Source organism: Oncorhynchus gorbuscha, linkage group LG16, assembly GCF_021184085.1.
Source record: "Oncorhynchus gorbuscha isolate QuinsamMale2020 ecotype Even-year linkage group LG16, OgorEven_v1.0, whole genome shotgun sequence".
Lineage (NCBI taxonomy): Eukaryota > Metazoa > Chordata > Actinopteri > Salmoniformes > Salmonidae > Oncorhynchus > Oncorhynchus gorbuscha.
The window spans coordinates 65403849-65421828 of record NC_060188.1 but is presented as its reverse complement, the minus strand read 5'-3'; the positions used below and the strand labels follow the sequence as shown (position 1 = coordinate 65421828).

The 17980-nt window shown below is 41.4% G+C and overlaps 1 non-coding gene across 1 annotated transcript; it reads right to left on the bottom strand.

The window, feature by feature from the left end:
* Positions 1-14194: 14194 nt before the first annotated feature.
* LOC124000944 lies at positions 14195-14249 on the bottom strand. The gene has a single exon (XR_006832707.1). It is a non-coding gene; the product is annotated as a U7 small nuclear RNA (small nuclear RNA).
* Between the last annotated feature and the right edge of the window lie 3731 nt (positions 14250-17980).

Below are 17980 nucleotides of genomic sequence, written 5' to 3'. Positions count from 1 at the left end.
GAGAAACATAACGTAGACCATCAAAACATGAAGTAGTTGTGAGATGTAATGCATATTGCATGAGTATTCAAATCAGGGAGCATTTAGAGGTAGGAGCTTTATATTCACATCCAACATTACTGTGGTATTTTCAGACAGCACAGAAAGATTGGTGCTGAAATAAAAACCTGAATCCAATCCTCTCTGTAACCTACATTATTTGTGGGTTTTGTAAGACTTTCAGGCAGCTTGTGATATACAGTGTACAGATTTTGGTCAATGTATTTGACAGTAGACGGTGAATTATTGTTTTTGTGTGTCCAAATTATTTTTGCATTTAAATTTTTAATTTTAATTTAAACAATAACAAAGCCGCCACCCCACCACAGTTTCGGTAAAAAATAAAGTGTTGGGCCTGGAGAAATGAAACAACTCTCAAATCAAGATATGGAGGTAGACTACACCAAAACCTGGCTATGGGAATGTACATGTAATAGTTATTTGGCATCCTGAGAAATTGTGCCAGCAGCAACACAGTAATGTTAAACATTCTGATCATACCTACAGAACGTCCTCAGTCGAAGGCACTAAGACTGCCAATTATAGCCTAATGGTTTTCCTCATTGTGAGGCAATACAGCTGATTCACCTGCAAGTCACCTGGCACCTGCTCATTACCACTTGTTTTGGGAGAAGAATTAGCCTAGAAACTGACTGCAGCAGCTGGAAAGACTAAGGCCCTACCTAAACAATGGGATTCGCATTACAGGGGATTGGGGAAAAGGCATCTAATAGCACAAATAGTCATTTCAAAACAATAAAATATTAATTAATCTCCCCTCGGCTTGGGAGTTTTACCTTATTGACTGGTACTTCCTAATTGTGTCTGATTGCTTTGCAAAGAGCCTAATTACAGTCTTAGATGGGTAAAAAAATCCAAAGGCGTACACTAATTTGTGTCATTTCCAGTGCTCCTTTTTCCATTGTCAGTCAATTGCTTTGATAATGAGAGGTTGTGAAGGGGATTATCTTTGGGGAAAGCATTTGGTTAGGACAAACTGAGAGAAGGTATCATTATGGAAACGGCCTACTCTGCTTGCCAAATGAAAAGTTATCATTAATACAGTAGATTACAGCCTGTTCGCTGTCTGTCTGTCTGTCTGTCTGTCTGTCTGTCTGTCTGTCTGTCTGTCTGTCTGTCTGTCTGTCTGTCTGTCTGTCTGTCTGTCTGTCTGTCTGTCTGTCTGTCTGTCTGTCTGTCTGTCTGTCTGTCGAGGCCTGTGGAAAATATCTGGTGGGATAAAGAAGTGAACGTTGTCTGTCTGTCTGTCTGTCTGTCTGTCTGGAGAGGCCTGTGGAAAATATCTGGTGGGATAAAGAAGTGAACGCTGTCTGTCTGTCTGTCTGTCTGTCTGTCTGTCTGTCTGTCTGTCTGTCTGTCTGTCTGTCTGTCTGTCTGTCTGTCTGTCTGTCTGTCTGTCTGTCTGTCTGTCTGTCTGTCTGTCTGTCTGTCTGGAGAGGCCTGTGGAAAATATCTGGTGGGATAAAGAAGTGAACGTTGTCTGTCTCTCTGTCTGTCTGGAGAGGCCTGTGGAAAATATCTGGTGGGATAAAGAAGTGAATGTTGTCTGTCTGTCTGTCTGTCTGTCTGTCTGTCTGTCTGTCTGTCTGTCTGTCTGTCTGTCTGTCTGTCTGTCTGTCTGTCTGTCTGTCTGTCTGTCTGTCTGTCTGTCTGTCTGTCTGTCTGTCTGTCTGTCTGTCTGTCTGTCTGTCTGGAGAGGCCTGTGGAAAATATCTGGTGGGATAAAGAAGTGAACGTTGTCTGTCTGTCTGTCTGTCTGTCTGGAGAGACCTGTGGAAAATATCTGGTGGGATAAAGAAGTGAACTTTTTCTGTCTGACTGTCTGTCTGGAGAGGCCTGTGGAAAATATCTGGTGGGATAAAGAAGTGAACGTTGTCTGTCTGTCTGTCTGTCTGGAGAGGCCTGTGGAAAATATCTGGTGGGATAAAGAAGTGAACGTTTTCTGTCTGTCTGTCTGTCTGGAGAGGCCTGTGGAAAATATCTGGTGGGATAAAGAAGTGAACGTTGTCTGTCTGTCTGTCTGCCTGGAGAGGCCTGTGGAAAATATCTGGTGGGATAAAGAAATGAACGTTGTATGTCTGTCTGTCTGTCTGGAGAGGCCTGTGGAAAATATCTGGTGGGATAAAGAAGTGAACGTTGTCTGTCTGTCTGTCTGTCTGTCTGGAGAGGCCTGTGGAAAATATCTGATGGGATAAAGAAGTGAACGTTGTCTGTCTGTCTGTCTGGAGAGGCCTGTGGAAAATATCTGGTGGGATAAAGAAGTGAACGTTGTCTGTCTGTCTGTCTGGAGAGGCCTGTGGAAAATATCTGGTGGGATAAAGAAGTGAACGCTGTCTGTCTGTCTGTCTGGAGAGGCCTGTGGAAAATATCTGGTGGGATAAAGAAGTGAACGCTGTCTGTCTGTCTGTCTGTCTGTCTGTCTGTCTGTCTGTCTGTCTGTCTGTCTGTCTGTCTGTCTGTCTGTCTGTCTGTCTGTCTGTCTGTCTGTCTGTCTGTCTGTCTGTCTGTCTGTCTGTCTGTCTGTCTGTCTGTCTGTCTGTCTGTCTGTCTGTCTGTCTGTCTGTCTGGAGAGGCCTGTGGAAAATATCTGGTGGGATAAAGAAGTGAACGCTGTCTGTCTGTCTGTCTGTCTGGAGAGGCCTGTGGAAAATATCTGGTGGGATAAAGAAGTGAACGTTGTCTGTCTGTCTGTCTGGAGAGGCCTGTGGAAAATATCTGGTGGGATAAAGAAGTGAATGTTGTCTGTTTGTCTGTCTGTCTGGAGAGGCCTGTGGAAAATATCTGGTGGGATAAAGAAATGAACGTTGTCTGTCTGTCTGTCTGTCTGGAGAGGCCTGTGGAAAATATCTGGTGGGATAAAGAAGTGAACGTTGTCTGTCTGTCTGTCTGTCTGGAGAGGCCTGTGGAAAATATCTGGTGGGATAAAGAAGCGAACGTTGTTTGATGTTTTAAACATATTTTAAACATTTCTCTGGACTCCAGAAAGGATTCAATGGGTTGAAATAATTGACATACTCTTACAAACAGCACCTGTTTAACGCTACCACAATAGGACCTTATAGGATATTGGATAGCTCTAGTAACAGTGTATGATTTTAAAGATGAAATCTTTTTGTGATAAGTAATGTAATAACTCAGATTTGTACCATTTCATTAATTATTTCCAATGTTCCATATGGAAGTGCCATAGCACATTGCCTGCCCCAATTTTTTTGTGACATAAGAAGTTGTAGTCATCTTGGTAAATCTTTCATCACTCTATCCTGCAGCAGCATCTCCCATATCTCCATATTACCGGGCAGACTTTGGCCCATCAGTCTGGAACTTTGTAACTACATTGCATACGGTGGCAATACTGGAGTTTTATCTCCATCCTTTCGTAATTCAATCAGGCCTACCACTTTTTAAATGTTAAAGGCCCAATGCAGCTGTTTTTATCTCAATATCAAATCAATTCTGTGTAACAATTAAGTACCTTACTGTAAGTGTTTTTTCAATTAAAATGGTAAAAAGAAACAAATAGCTTCTTAGCAAAGCGCAATTTCTCAAGCAAGAATTTAGCTAGGACTGTCTGGGAGTGGTCTGAGTGGGAAGGAAAAACATGCTCTTATTTGCAGATGTTTGGAACTCTTGTATTATTGGTCTATTTATTTGCTCTTACACTAAAGCTCTTACACCAAAACGACATTTTCATAATTTTCACAATTTCACAGTATTATTCCAACTTCATAGTATGAAAATATATATAAAACACAGGAAAATCATATTTTTGATTGAACTGGGCTTTTAAGCCAATGGCTATGTGTAAAGATTAGCATTTTCCAGTGTCCTTGTTCTAATGTTGTAATGGCTGAGAGCTGTGATATGAAGCCTTGGTAATTAAAACGCAATGCCAGTTCATGAGGGGAGTCAGCGACACAATGTAAAGCTCTCAGAGATCCCAGGATGAAAGGGGCAATAGAAATCCAATCAATTTGAATTGTCTTTTGAATACATTTTTAATGGCTCAGGTCAATTAAGACGATGCATTTCTCCAGCTTTGTGTTATGCCGTATCCATTGATCCATTGAGAGGACTTTGTGCACGCACCTGTAGGACATATTTGATTTCCAAACTCCTGGTGTTTGGAATTCATTAGGTATTGATCATTTTTAGTAACACTTGTATAAAAGCACAAGGTCTGATAGCGGTCCTATCTGAAGGCTTGCCCAGCCCAGGCCAGGTAATCAATTCGGTGCTATTCATAGACTGATGCCCTTTCATTTTGTTATTGTTTGGCTGCCTTCAACATTAGCTGCCTTTGCAAAAGCATCCACTATCTCTACATCCGTGTAATGACTCTAACTCAAAGCTACTACTGTATAGCGTATCTTAATTGGATACCATCCCTTCCCCAAAGACTAGGCTTTGTTTTAGGTGAATGTCATTTTATAGGTACTATCAGTGGACATTTACCAGTCGAGACACCCTGTGGCCCTGGACCAATTCATTGTTAGACAACCTACCCTGAATTATTAATGTCTCATTTCAGTGAAAAAAACTTGATAGCAGGAAACAGAAAGTCATTCTGTCAGGAAGAAAAAGTCCAGATTGATTGTTGTTTCTGTCGTGTGATATTTCCTTCTTTCGAGGCTGTATCTATCTAGGTTGGTTGGTTGGTTTTTTGTGTGTCTGTTATCTCTGCACAACTCTCTTCCTCTCCCCACCACTCAGAACCCTGGTCCGTGTCCTTCATCCCTCCCCTCCCTGCTGATTGGCCCCAGAGAGGGCAGCTGCAGCCAATGAGGCGTGTCGAAAGTGTCAGTTTTTAGTCTGGCGCTAGGCAGCAGGATCGACTGACAGGCAGGTCAGGCAAAGTCATCGTCTTGGCTGACTGCCTGGCAAACCTCTGTTAGCATTTAAGAAGAGGGGCCAGAGCAAGGCAAGGCCTCTGCAGGGAAAACAACCTCAGCCTCTTTCTCTGTCTCAGACAGTCTCTCTCTTTCTCTCTCTCTCTCTGCCTGAGAAGCTGTCAATCTCTAAAAAGGCTCAAGAGAAAGGCCGAAGTTTTTTTTTTCAATGCTCGAACGGATTTGATTGCTTTGTTTTTTACACTGCAGCCTCTCCCTCTTGCTTTAACGGTGAGGGAGCACAAAACAGACCTGTTGCCTGTGCTGTAACCTATGCTAACCACACATAAACCAACGTGGACCTCTGTATAGAGAATGATTATACAGTACAGTCCTCTCCTCAGCCTGACCCAGTCAGAGTACAGGACAGGACAGTGTGAACCTTCATCTGGATTAACCTGTGGGCTGTATGTTTTCTGTCATGGCTGGAGACATCATTAAATTAGTGGTGATAAGGGTGCTTTGCTTTGAGACATAAATAACACTGTCCATGGTGAGCCTTTGGAGAAGGCTGCCTGGTAGTGCTGGCTTGTGGTGAAGATTAACAAACCGTGTAAAAATCATGTTGGACATTTCACTCTCACACCAAATGGCATGCCTCAGAAATGTGCTGATATGTTAAGGGTAAATGAGTATTTCACCAGAGAGGCTTTTTGTAAGTACAAGCTCACTCACATAATGTATAAGGTTTGATCAACATAGTCGTCTTTTAGTCATCTTGTGATATTGTTTTGGTAGTTCACATCAAATGAATTACAATTAGAGAAATGCAGTGAATGTCAAAATCCACATCTAATGGTTTCCTCTCTCCAGTGGTGGAACAAGTTCTCAATTGTCATACTTGAGTAAAAGCAAAGATACCTTAATAGAAAATGACTCAAGTAAAAGGGAAAGTCACCCAGTAAAACACTATTTAAGTCTAAAATATATATATTTTTTAATATACTTAAGTATCAAAAGTAAATGTAATTGCTAAAATATACTTAAGTATCCAAAGTAAAAGTATAATTCATTTCAAATTAAGCAAACCGGACTGCACAATTTTCTTGTTTGTTTAATTTACGGATTAGCAGGGGCACACTCAGACATCATTTACAAACAAAGCATTTGTGTTTAGAGACCGCTAGATCAGAGGCAATAGGGATGACCAGGAATGTTCTCTTGATAAGTGTGTTAATTGGACCATTTCCTGTCCTGCTAAGCATTCAAAATGTAACGTGTACTTTTGGGTTTCAGGGAAAATATATGGAGTAAATAATCAATTTTGGGGGGATGTAGTAAAGTAGAAGTTCTCAAGAATATAATTAGTAAAGTACAGATACTCCAAAAACGATTTAAGTAGTACTTTGAAGTATTTTTACCTAAGTACTTTACATCTCTGCCTCTTTCCCACATTTCAACCCTCTTCCCTGCCCTGAAGCTCAACTGTTTCACATTACTGTCTGTCCGTCGGATTTTTCACCCCTGTCTGGTTTGCGATGGTATATTCCATCCAAGGGAAACCTTTTTTTCCTCTCTGGTCTCATTTGAACTTTGATCCTGGCCTCCTGCCTCTCAGGATATGAGATGACCCCCTCAGTGGGGATGAGGGGCACGATGGTGGGGGGTATGTTTTTGGACAGTTTCAGCTTAGTCTGTTTGGAACGGAGCTCAGAGCAGATGAGACCCTGGCTGGGCCCTGCATGGCCCTTTGTTTGCAGTTCTTATTAATACTGAGGTTATTATTAAAGGTCCCAGCCACAACACTGACTGACCCATCAGCTGATGGACTGGAGTCATTAGAAATGATAGAGCTTGGACCCAATGGCTTTTTAATGGATAAAATTATTAGTTTATAGATGGTTTCTAAATCTGTAATAAACCATTGTAATACATTGGTTAAAGTTGTGTGCTTGACATTTAAGTGTCAAATAATTAGCCTATACGGCAGCACTGGCAATAATAACAGTATTATGAGTTGGCACTACTCATGCATTTGTGTGTGTCGGCCCTATTTGATATTCATTACATGTTACTAGACAGGCTGGGAGATATCATCACCATGTTACTACATGTTACTAGACAGGCTGGGAGATATCATCACCATGTTACTACATGTTACTAGACAGGCTGGGAGATATCATCACCATGTGACTACATGTTACTAGACAGGCTGGGAGATATCATCACCATGTTACTACATGTTACTAGCCAGGCTGGGAGATATCATCACCATGTTACTACACGTTACTAGACAGGCTGGGAGATATCATCACCATGTTACTACATATCACTAGACAGCCTATGAAGCCATATACATTTACCTCCTGAAATAAAAGGGGAAAAAACATTTTGGCTTGGTTTTGGCACTCCCTCTCTCCCTCCCACCACAGCCAGCCAGTCAGTCAGTCAGTCAGTCCCAGACAGTCTCAGGCTCTCAGCGTATGTGTTTAAAAAAAAAATTACCGGAGGTGAGGAAACATGGCAGATGCTCAGCACTTTTGATTTAAGGCTACGTTATGTGAGGGAAACACATGTAAAATAGGCTTTTGGGGCATAAATTACAGCTCCTCCCTGGTGGATGGCTGGCTCTGTGTGAGTCAGATGTCATATGCATGAGTTATTGCCTTGAACCGCCTGACTTTGTGTGTGTGTGTGTGTGTGTGCGTATGTGTGTGTTTACTTCTACTGTACTGTATGAAGGAGGACCCCATGGCCAAATTGTGTGTGTGTTCCTACTGTACCAAGGCCTCCCTGTGTGCATGTGTGTGAGAGAGAGAGAAAAAAGAGAAACTTTCCACACTGCTATTTATTCATGGAACTTTTACAGGAGAGACACAGCAACATAGGATAGTTTTGACTTTATCTGTACATTCCCTGTACATTCCCAGCCACAGCAGCAGGCTTGCTGTTTGTCGTGATTGCTGGAAGTAGAAATGGTAGAAATGTCATTTTACAGCTGAGAACATGAGGAGAAGAGCTGTATGAAGGACCAATGCCCGGTTACACATACCAGACAGACAGCAGAGAAGACCTAGTACAGATGATATTATACATGAATGTTAAGGCTTGTAGATAATGTATATTCCAAGCTCTCTGTGTGTGTGTGTGTGTGTGTGTGTGTGTGTGTGTGTGTGTGTGTGTGTGTGTGTGTGTGTGTGTGTGTGTGTGTGTGTGTGTGTGTGTGTGTGTGTGTGTGTGTGTGTGTGTGTGTGTGTGTGTGTGTGTTTGCGCACATGTGCGCAAGGGACAGAAGGTGTCATCTGTGGAGCCCTTTTCATTTATTCTATCAAAAAGGCAACTGGTACCGTATATGAGGCGAAATGGAAGGTCCCAACATGAACATGAAATTGACTTTGGAAGGCTCCAGGCATTCCTGCTCCACACCACATTAGACCCGGCTACTCCCCACCTCGAGATGATGGGCAGCCTGCCAGGTAGGGGTTGCCATGACTCCTAACACCACCCCTTCCCTCTGCACTCCCTCTCCCTTGAAGGTGCCAAATTTTCGGGCAGGCTGGGCTGGCCAAGGTTTTGATTTAGACAAAAGATGTCTTCACAATGTCAGCAGAATGCTTTATGGAAATGCTGTGGCTTTCTGGTAGGAAACCATGTGACCCCCTCGGCCAAGGTTTTGTTATGGTGCAAGGAGGAAGAGAAAGAGAGAATGCGAATTTCTTTTTTTTTGTCTTTCTTTCATTCTTGTGTTTGCTTAGAAAATGGCGGATGGTGCGGTGCTGAAATTAACCCGACTTGCCAATGGAGATAACATAGCTCGACTTTTATTTTATCAGAAGCGGATGCTTTTTTGCATAGCACCCACGTTTCATCTATTTTTGATTCAAGCTCAATCCTGCTTCCTGTCTGTCTGTCTCCGGCCGCGTACAAAAGAGAGGTCAGAACAATCCAAACCAAATAGAGATGATGAATGCCAAATGGTTAGTAGAGATCTGGGGGTAAGTGGCACTGGCACTGGCACACTCGCACTGTTCCGTTTCTATACCTGGCTTTGTTGCACTGCGACCATGCAGCCACGGCCAGGAATATTCTGATGTGCTTGGAACTCTGAAGTTGGCACCGTTAACCCTAGGTGACCATGGCATGCTCCATTACACTGGCATCCCATTCGCCATGGCATCCTGTTCACCCGGGTAGATTTATTCAGCTCCTTGCCATGATTTTCTCGATTGCTGCTGCTATCTAGGCTTAGTTGGGCTAACCTATCCTATCTTCTTGCCACAGACTACGCCTCAGTGCTGCATGATGGCCAGGAGGAAAGCAGGACTCCCTGGCGTGTCTCTCTGGGGACTAGACGGGGAGATAAATCTCCTCCACAACATTATTATTATTCTCACAAAAAAAATGGAATTCCATGCAAATGTTCTATCTGAGAGGGAACTGCTGAAGCATTTGATGCTCCTTTTATGAGCGGCTGAAACTGTAAATGGAATCTGCTTTTATATGATTTGACATTACCAGTATAAGAATGGAAAGAAGACTGTTGCAATACAATTGTCGGTACTATCAGGTTTTTTGTGAAGCCATTCTGTCTTTTTCTTTCGTTGCTTTATTATTCACCAACATGTATTTTCAGTTGCAAATATTTTGTTCGGTAATTTATTGTACTGTTGCTATTGATTTTAATCCTGCCATTTCAGGAACCACGAGGCCGTGCAGTAGGGTGTGAAACTGCCGGTATTGTTCAAGCATATTAATGTTGTTATTTTCTTTTGTGTTTTCAGATGGGAAGAGAGTGAGATTACTCCATACCCTGTAAGGCACACAATCAACAAGGTAAGTTACCTTCAGAAAGAAGTTACCCTCTACAATACATTGTGTTATGTGTATCCTGATTTACCAAAATATCCAACAGCAGTTTCTTTAACTGTGGGCCTTGGATGTGGCACAGACATTGTGTTGTGTTCCCCTCCTCAACATGGTCTCTGTGACATGTCTATAGGCCAGACGGAAATCTGTGGAGTCATTCTTTATCTTTTCCGTCTCATCTGTACATTTAATCAATATATCATTTACGTTATTTAGGTTTTGTAGCTATATTCATTTTGATCTTACTTAGTTTAGACAGGTACAGTATGTTTTCAAATTGTTTCTGGGAGATTCGTCCTTGCGGTCTTTTCTGGTCCTTTCCATTGTGCTGTTCCAGCTTAATTCTGTGTTGTAGCCAACAGCTCTCTGCTCTGCTCAAAACACTTCAGATTCAATGCTTATATATACGATTCAACACATTTATCTGAATTTATCTACTTAGAGGTTAAGAGCGTTTATTGTCCTCACTTTATTGTTGATAAGGATAGTGTAAGGATGACATACCAGAGGTATTGGTGGACATCAACCTATCGACAACATTATTTTGATTTGACGGCTTGTTGCATGCATGGTACAGTAGACTCATACATAAAGTAACATCTTTGAACACAGCTTGGCCCAGGTTTGTGGCATAGGGTAATGTTGTATTTTTCTGTGTAATTTAACATATTTATTTTGATACTTTCCAACTAACCACTTGGCAAAAACCCGTAGATCCGATCTTGTGGCAAATCTGACATCACAAGCTCGTCTCTGTGGGTCTCTGTCATTGTGGTGTGAACAACATATTTTTTTAATGGTAACTTTTGTCTCTTTGATGTCCTTAATTTCTAAAATGACTAATCCTGCGGTAATAGATCTTTGGTGTCCTGTGTGGTGTTAAGGAGTTCCAGGCAGAATATAACATTTAGATTATTCTAACAAAGCATGAACCCTAATGTTTCAGTTTTATTTAATAGCATTTTCCAAACTTTTGATGTTAATGGACGCAACCTTATCCTCCAGAATGGAAACGGAGACTACAGTACAATTCAGAAGATACTGTTGTTCTTGGTTTGGAAGTAGAGGACAAGACAAGAAGAAGGCCTCCTGAAAATGTGTGCATCCGGGTTGAGGTAGTAGGTTGTATGGTTTAGAATGACACCCTGGGAGTTAACTGTACAACCTTCTAGCTTTCCTTGGAGCACACTCATGACATCAAGCAAAGAGATGACCCTCATCATGTCTTTCAAAGCATAGCGTGGCTTGGTTTACATTAGCCAACTTCTTTTGAGGGCCATGATGTCAAAATCTCACTGTCAATGTTTTTTCTCTGTGCACTATTTTAATTTAAGTGTGCATGATAAAAGATGATAAATATAGGAAGTAAATTACCTAAATGTATTACATAATGGGAAAAGAGAGAGTTATGTCTGTTTCTTATTTTAAATGTGCAGCTGTTTGAAGAAAACACAAATATCAAGTCTCATGATGATCCACAATTAGATTTACTTTGTTTTATCTGTATGCTCTCATTAGAATGAATTGTTGGAGTGTTTTGTGAGGTGACAATGGGTATCGTGTCATAGCCTTTCCTTTCCCTACACAGGCTTCTAATTTACCTTTCATGCCAGTAGACCCACGGTCAGTCTGCCTTTAGGGGCACAAAACCTTCAGTTAGTGTTAGGTTGAAAAGTTGTGTATTTTTAGAGTGGTTGTCATCCACTCTGGTAGGGAGGGAGGAATGACCACACTGCGTCAATCACACAGGGGATCTGTAATGTTAGACATCCACTGTATAGTATCTCCCCAAGCACAAAAAAAGCACACAGCAAACAAAGGATTTTTAAAATAGTTCTTTCACTATCCATGAATATATAGCATATTAAAGGAATTACTGATTTATCTGCAGAGGGAATACAGTGAATGCCCGATTCTTCATGCTTTTGAAAATGAATTATAGTGTCTTGCTATCATGTGGATGTGTTTTTTGTAAGGCCATTATGTAATAGTTCTAATATAATTTGTATTTTGTTAAAACAGCAATTCACCATTTACTGCTGGTGATGGAGTTTCGCAGCAAGGGAATCTGTTACGTTTCAAATCCTAATACTGTCAAGCTATTCTGTTATTGCTAAAGGTCCATTTCAATTTCTCACCAAGACATAATTTTGTGGTGGAACCTATTTCACACAACCAGTTTCCCCTGGTTTCATGTTGCTCCCTGAGTCATTTGAGCGTTCCTGTGTTTTCGTAGCCTCCGTCAGTCAAGGCGACTCCAGTGCAGGCCAGGGCCTTCCCACATGAAAAAATACACTGAACAAAAATATAAATGCAATATGTAAAGTGTTGGTTCCATGTTTTATGATCTGAAATAAAATATTCCAGACATTTTCCATACGAACAAAAGCTTATTTCTCTAAAATGTTGTGCACTCATTTGTTTACATCCCTGTTAGTGAGCATATATCCTTTGCCAAAATAATCCATCCACCTGACAAGTGTGGCACATCAAGAAGCTGATTGAACAGCATGATCATCACATAGATGGGCCTTGTGCTGGGGACAATAAAGGCCACTCTAAAATCTGCAGTTTTGTCACACAACACAATGCCACAGATGTCTCAAGTTTTGAGGGAGCGTGCAAATGACAAGCTGACTGCAGGAATGTCCACCATAGCTGTTGCCAGATAATTTAATGTTAATTTCTTTACCATAAGATGCTGACTACACCACCCACGTTGCCTGCGCGAGTGTTTCAATATAAATGTACACATACATGTTATTCAATCATTTAATCCAGTTACAGTTCCCGCCAATATCGAGCAACCTTGCATAGCAATTGAAGAGTAGTGGGACAATATTCCACAGGCCACAATCAACAGCTTGATCAACTCTATGCGAAGGAGATGTGTTGCACTTCATGAGTCAAATGGTGGTCACACCAAATACTGACTGGTTTTATGATCCACTCCCCTACCTTTTTTATAAAGGTTTCTGTGACCAACAGATGCATATATGTATTACCAGTCATGTGAAATCCATAGATTAGGGCCCAATGAATGTATTTCGATTGACTGATTTCCTTGTGAATTTTAACTCAGTAAAATAGTTTAGGTCAATATACTATAGTTTACTATAGCCCTATCTGTACTATTTGTGACATAAATTGAGTATGTAGTATGCTTATTGGTCATAGTATACTTAGTATGCCAAAAGATCCCGAATGTCGTACTGAATTCGCCAAAATATGAAGTATACAAGCAGTGGAAAATGGGCATGGGTTCACAACATTTTCAGATTTGAAGAAAATGCAGCCGAAGTCCGACGAGCAGATCGAAACTCATTGCTTTAACTAATTAAGACAATTGTTAAGAAAATGTTCAGCAATGTAATAAAGTAATGCCTTTTCAAATAAGTTACGTTATGTTGTCTGACAATTTGTTACCTACGCTAGCCTTATGAACCGCATATCATTACAGCAGTTGCTTTTACGCTCGTCGTCGCAAGGAAGAGTGGACCAAAGAGCAGTGTGGAAAGTGTTCATGATCTTTATTGTCAAGAATCACTCAAACAAAAATAACGAATACAAAAACTAAAGTGAACAGTTCCGTCAGGCACAGATACAAAACGGAAAACACCCCACAAAACCAAAACGGAAAATTATAACTTGTATATGATCCCCAATCAGAGACAACGATCCCCAATCAGAGACAACGATAGACAGCTGCCTTTGATTGGGAACCACACTAGGCAAAAACAACAAAGAAATAGAAAACAGATTCTCCCACCCGAGTCACACCCTGACCTAACCAAACATAGAGAATAAATAAGGATCTCTAAGGTCAGGGCGTGACAACCGGTTTGTTAGCTAGCTACAGTTCTAACGTTAGTTGGCTACTTGTACATCCAACTTGCCAAAATTAACTATATGCTATCTAACTAACTACCCAATGAGTATTGACTTGATTATTCACGTCATTCTTAGCTTAGCTAAGTGGTATAGTCATTGTGCGTTCTCAATGGACACTGTCAAATAAGTCTGGCTAGTAATTTGTTCGCTATGCTAACAAACTAGCAAGAAGTTGTATAGCAACAGCATCCGTTAGACAGGCAAAGCACTACTACACTCAACTGAAAGGAGACTGTTCATTTACAGTATAACAAAATTAAATAATAGTACAGTATATAGTATGTGGTATAGTATGTAGTATAGTATAGTAAATATGTTAGTATGGGTATTTGAACACAGCTGTAGTGTTTTGTGGACTGTAGTATACTGTAGTATTTACTATAGTGTTTTGCAGATATTATTGTAGCATACAATAATTGTAGTATTACTATAGTAAAAAAACTGTAGCATATACTATAATAATTGCTGTAGTGTTTTTGCAGACTGTAGTATAGGCAACGGTATTATTTACCATAGTGTTTTTGTTTTATTATCTTTGACATATAAGTGGGGGCTTTCTCCTTGAGGGAACCTACTGGACAAATTCTAAAAGAGCAAATTGTCCATAACCTCTAAGACTGTGGTCGGAATGGATAGTTCAGAGCTTCTGCTCTTTTCTATAACCTGTAGGGAACAAAATATGGTCTATACTTGTAGGTTTTTCACTTATGGGCGGCACAAATTGGGATATGGGGGGTATATGCAAATTAAATACTGTAGTATTACTATAGTAAAACTACTTATTTCAGACATTGCTGTAGTGTTCTTTGCAGACTGTAGTATACTGTAGTATTAACTGTAGTATTCTACAGTATACTACAGAGTTCTATAGTAATTACTACACATGATCGAGGGATGCTACAGTGTAGTATAGTATTTTACAGTATACTACAGAATTCTATAGTAAGTATTTGTTCATGTGGGTTGACATTATCACAACCAATCTCCTGTGAGCTGAGTGGTGAATCCCAGCCACACTTTGAGGCCCAGATGGTTGGACATAAACATCAAGTATGAAATGTAATAATCATAATAAATCTGAGATTCTCTGTTTAGCAGATGCTTTTGTTCCAGAAAATAACTGACATCGCCCACAGCTTTTATTACATATCCATTTGCACTGCAGAATATAGTTCCCAGGTTCAACCAGGTTAAGTGCCTTTCTCAAGGGGTTTAGTGGCTTGATTATCCCACCTAACTACCTGCCTGGAACCAAGGCCATTCCCCAAACTGCTTCAGCAGACAGACAGACTGCTGTAATGTTTAAACTATTCAGCATGGGAGGGAACAGTCTGTATGTTTATATGTTTCCATGCACTGAGACTTAGTTATAATCTATGGGCCCTTGTCCTCTACAATGACGATGGGGAGGAGTAGTGATATGTGGTCTGGTCTGTGGTTTAAACCTGCCCCAGCCTTGGAAGGTCTGTCTACTAAGATCAGGGCTCTGATTCTGGCTCTCTCTTTCTTTCTGGCAGTCATTCACAGCTTGTAAAATGAGTCGGATCACCACAAAGGAGAACAAAATGCATATGTGGATCCATTTTCTTTGTCTACAGTACATTTCATACTGAATTAGAAATGTACTGAAAGCGGGACACTAATCCAGAAGCTTATAAGAAATCCTGCTACGACCTCAGACGAACCATCAAACAGGAAAAGCGTCGATACAGGATTAAGATTGAATCCTACTACACCGGCTCTGACGCTCGTCGGATGTGGCAGGACTTGAAAACTATTATGGACTACAAAGGGAAACCCAGTCATGAGCTGCCCAGTGATGTGAGCCGACCAGACGAGCTAAATACAGTTTATGCTCGCTTTGAGGCAAGCAACACTGAAGCATGCATGAGAGCACCAGCTGTTCTGGACGACTGTGTGATAACGCTCTCGGTAGCCAATGTGAGCAAGACCTTTAAAAGGTCAACATTCACAAAGCTGTGGGGCCAGACGGATTACCAGGATGTGTACTCAAAGCATGCGTGGACCAACTGGTAGGTGTCTTCACTGACATTTTCAACCTATCCCTGACCGAGTCAGTAATACCTACAGACATGGTTAAGCAGACCACCAGAGTCCCTGTGCCTAAGAAAGCGAAGGTAACCTGCCTAAATGATTACCGCCCGTAGCACTCACGTTGGTAGCCATGAAGTGCTTTGAAAGGCTGGTCATGACTCACTTCAACAGCATCATTCCGGATACCATAGACCCATTCCAATTCGCATACCGCCCCAACAGATCCAGAGATGATGCAATCTCAATCGCACTTCACACCGCCCTTTTCCACCTGGACAAAAGGAACACCTATGTGAGAATGCTGTTCATTGACTACTGCTCAGCGTTCAACACCCTAGTGCCCAAAAAGTTCATCACTAAGCTAAGGACCCTGCAGCAGTATCTCAACAGCTAGCCTATAGGGCCTCCGAGAGCCTCTCAGCTGATGGAGCCTCTTATCAACACAGGCTGCCCAGTGAAAGGGACTTAGCAGCTATCAATTAGGGGCCAAACAAATGTAGAGTGATATTAATGGGTGTTCAATGGCAGAGCGTGAGAGGCCTCTCCATGTAGGCTCAACGACCCCCCTCAGCCCCGGACGACTCACAATGCCAACAGGTTGACAGTGTGTTGTTTAGCTTGATCCTGCTAAAACCCTGGAAACCCCAAGAGGAAGGGCCTTTTATCTGCATGGGGCCTCCTAGCTGTCTCTCCTGCTGGGGTGGGATCTCTGTGTGGTGACTGCTCTGCTCTAGGTTCATGTTCTGAATGATGTGGAGAACGTTCAATTAACCATGTCTGAATTTTTGGAAGAGACCTAACGTGAAATACTGTATGTCTTAATTCCAGTCCCAATTTATAGACACATTGTTGATCTATCTTCTCACTTTTCACTTTAGTTTTTCAGAAACAAATATAATTATGTTGTAGTATGTTCTATACACATACGCTTTCCAAATTTCAGCCAGGTACTCAAAAGCCTTGGTTGGCTTCATTACCGTTCCTCCTCAACCCTCCACACACAGTTATTAAACAGACTAGAGGAGCCAAGCTGCGTTGGGCCGGAGCCCAGTTTATTTTAAGAGTTCAGTTTTTCTCCATCTTCCCTCACCTCTGAACTGAATGGGTCGTCCAGATGTATCTAACTAGTGGGGCCGAGGCGAAGAGGACGTGGTCCTGGAGAATTCTGCTGTCTCAGCACTCCCTGGTCCAGCTGGCTCAGCGGCCAGGCCAAGCAGGGTAGGAGTCATTGGTTCCAGCTGCGCCTCCATTTATGGGAGGTTGGACAAATAAATCATGGGATTAGATAGGAGAGGAGAGACTTGGAGAAAGAGAGATTATTCTTTCACTGCACCAACCAAGGCCTCCTTAATAACAGAACAGCACACTGACTGAGAGAGCTCTGTAACAAGCCTGTTGCTCCAAGATCCTTGGACTGATTTCATTGTATTAAGGATTTATCCTGCATCCTAGGTCATGCTAGCAACATTTATTTGATTAATTTGTGTTATGCCAGGCAAAATTGTAAAGATTAAATGTTTTCCAAGCAAATTATATTAGCGAGGAGGCATGTAATTGTCTTCTAATGAAATGCAACTTACCATCAAAACAAGTTATCTTTATTTCTTGCCACATACTGTCTCAATGTAAGGCTGTTGCTGTGCTATCCCGGGATCCTTGGGATGTCCCTACCCTAAGCCCTAACCTTAACCCTAACCTTACCTCTAATCCTTACCTTAATGATTTTAAATGTAAACTTCAATGTGGTAGGGACATCCCAAGGAACTGAGATAGCGAGGACCCTCAATTTTATGTCATCTGTACACAGGAATGAAATGTGTGAATATCAAATCTCTCTTAGCTTAAGCCAGGTCCAGCTGCATTTGCAAAAGTAATGTTAGGCTCTTGATGTCATCGTTGTGGAATATTTTTTAGCCACTTCGCATGTGTAAAAAAATCAACCCTATTAAGAGAAGTGTATATTGAGTATTTTCAGTAAGTCTATTGTTGGACATAATACCCATGCACGCACACACATAAGCAAATTCAATTAATTCATGCTTTTGTCTGAGTGAGGGTCCTTTCAACAAGGCCATTGGTCTGCTGGTTCTGCCCTCAGTAAACACCAGAGACGTTGATAGAAAATAAAAACATGAGGGACTAGATCCTGCCACTGGTGTCACTGGCTAGACAGGTAGCTACTAATTCTCTACAAATTCCCCACTTCATATGGCTGTAGCAGACTGTGATTTGGTGAGGTCTCTGCATGGCTGCTAGTATTTTTCTTAAGACGAGATATC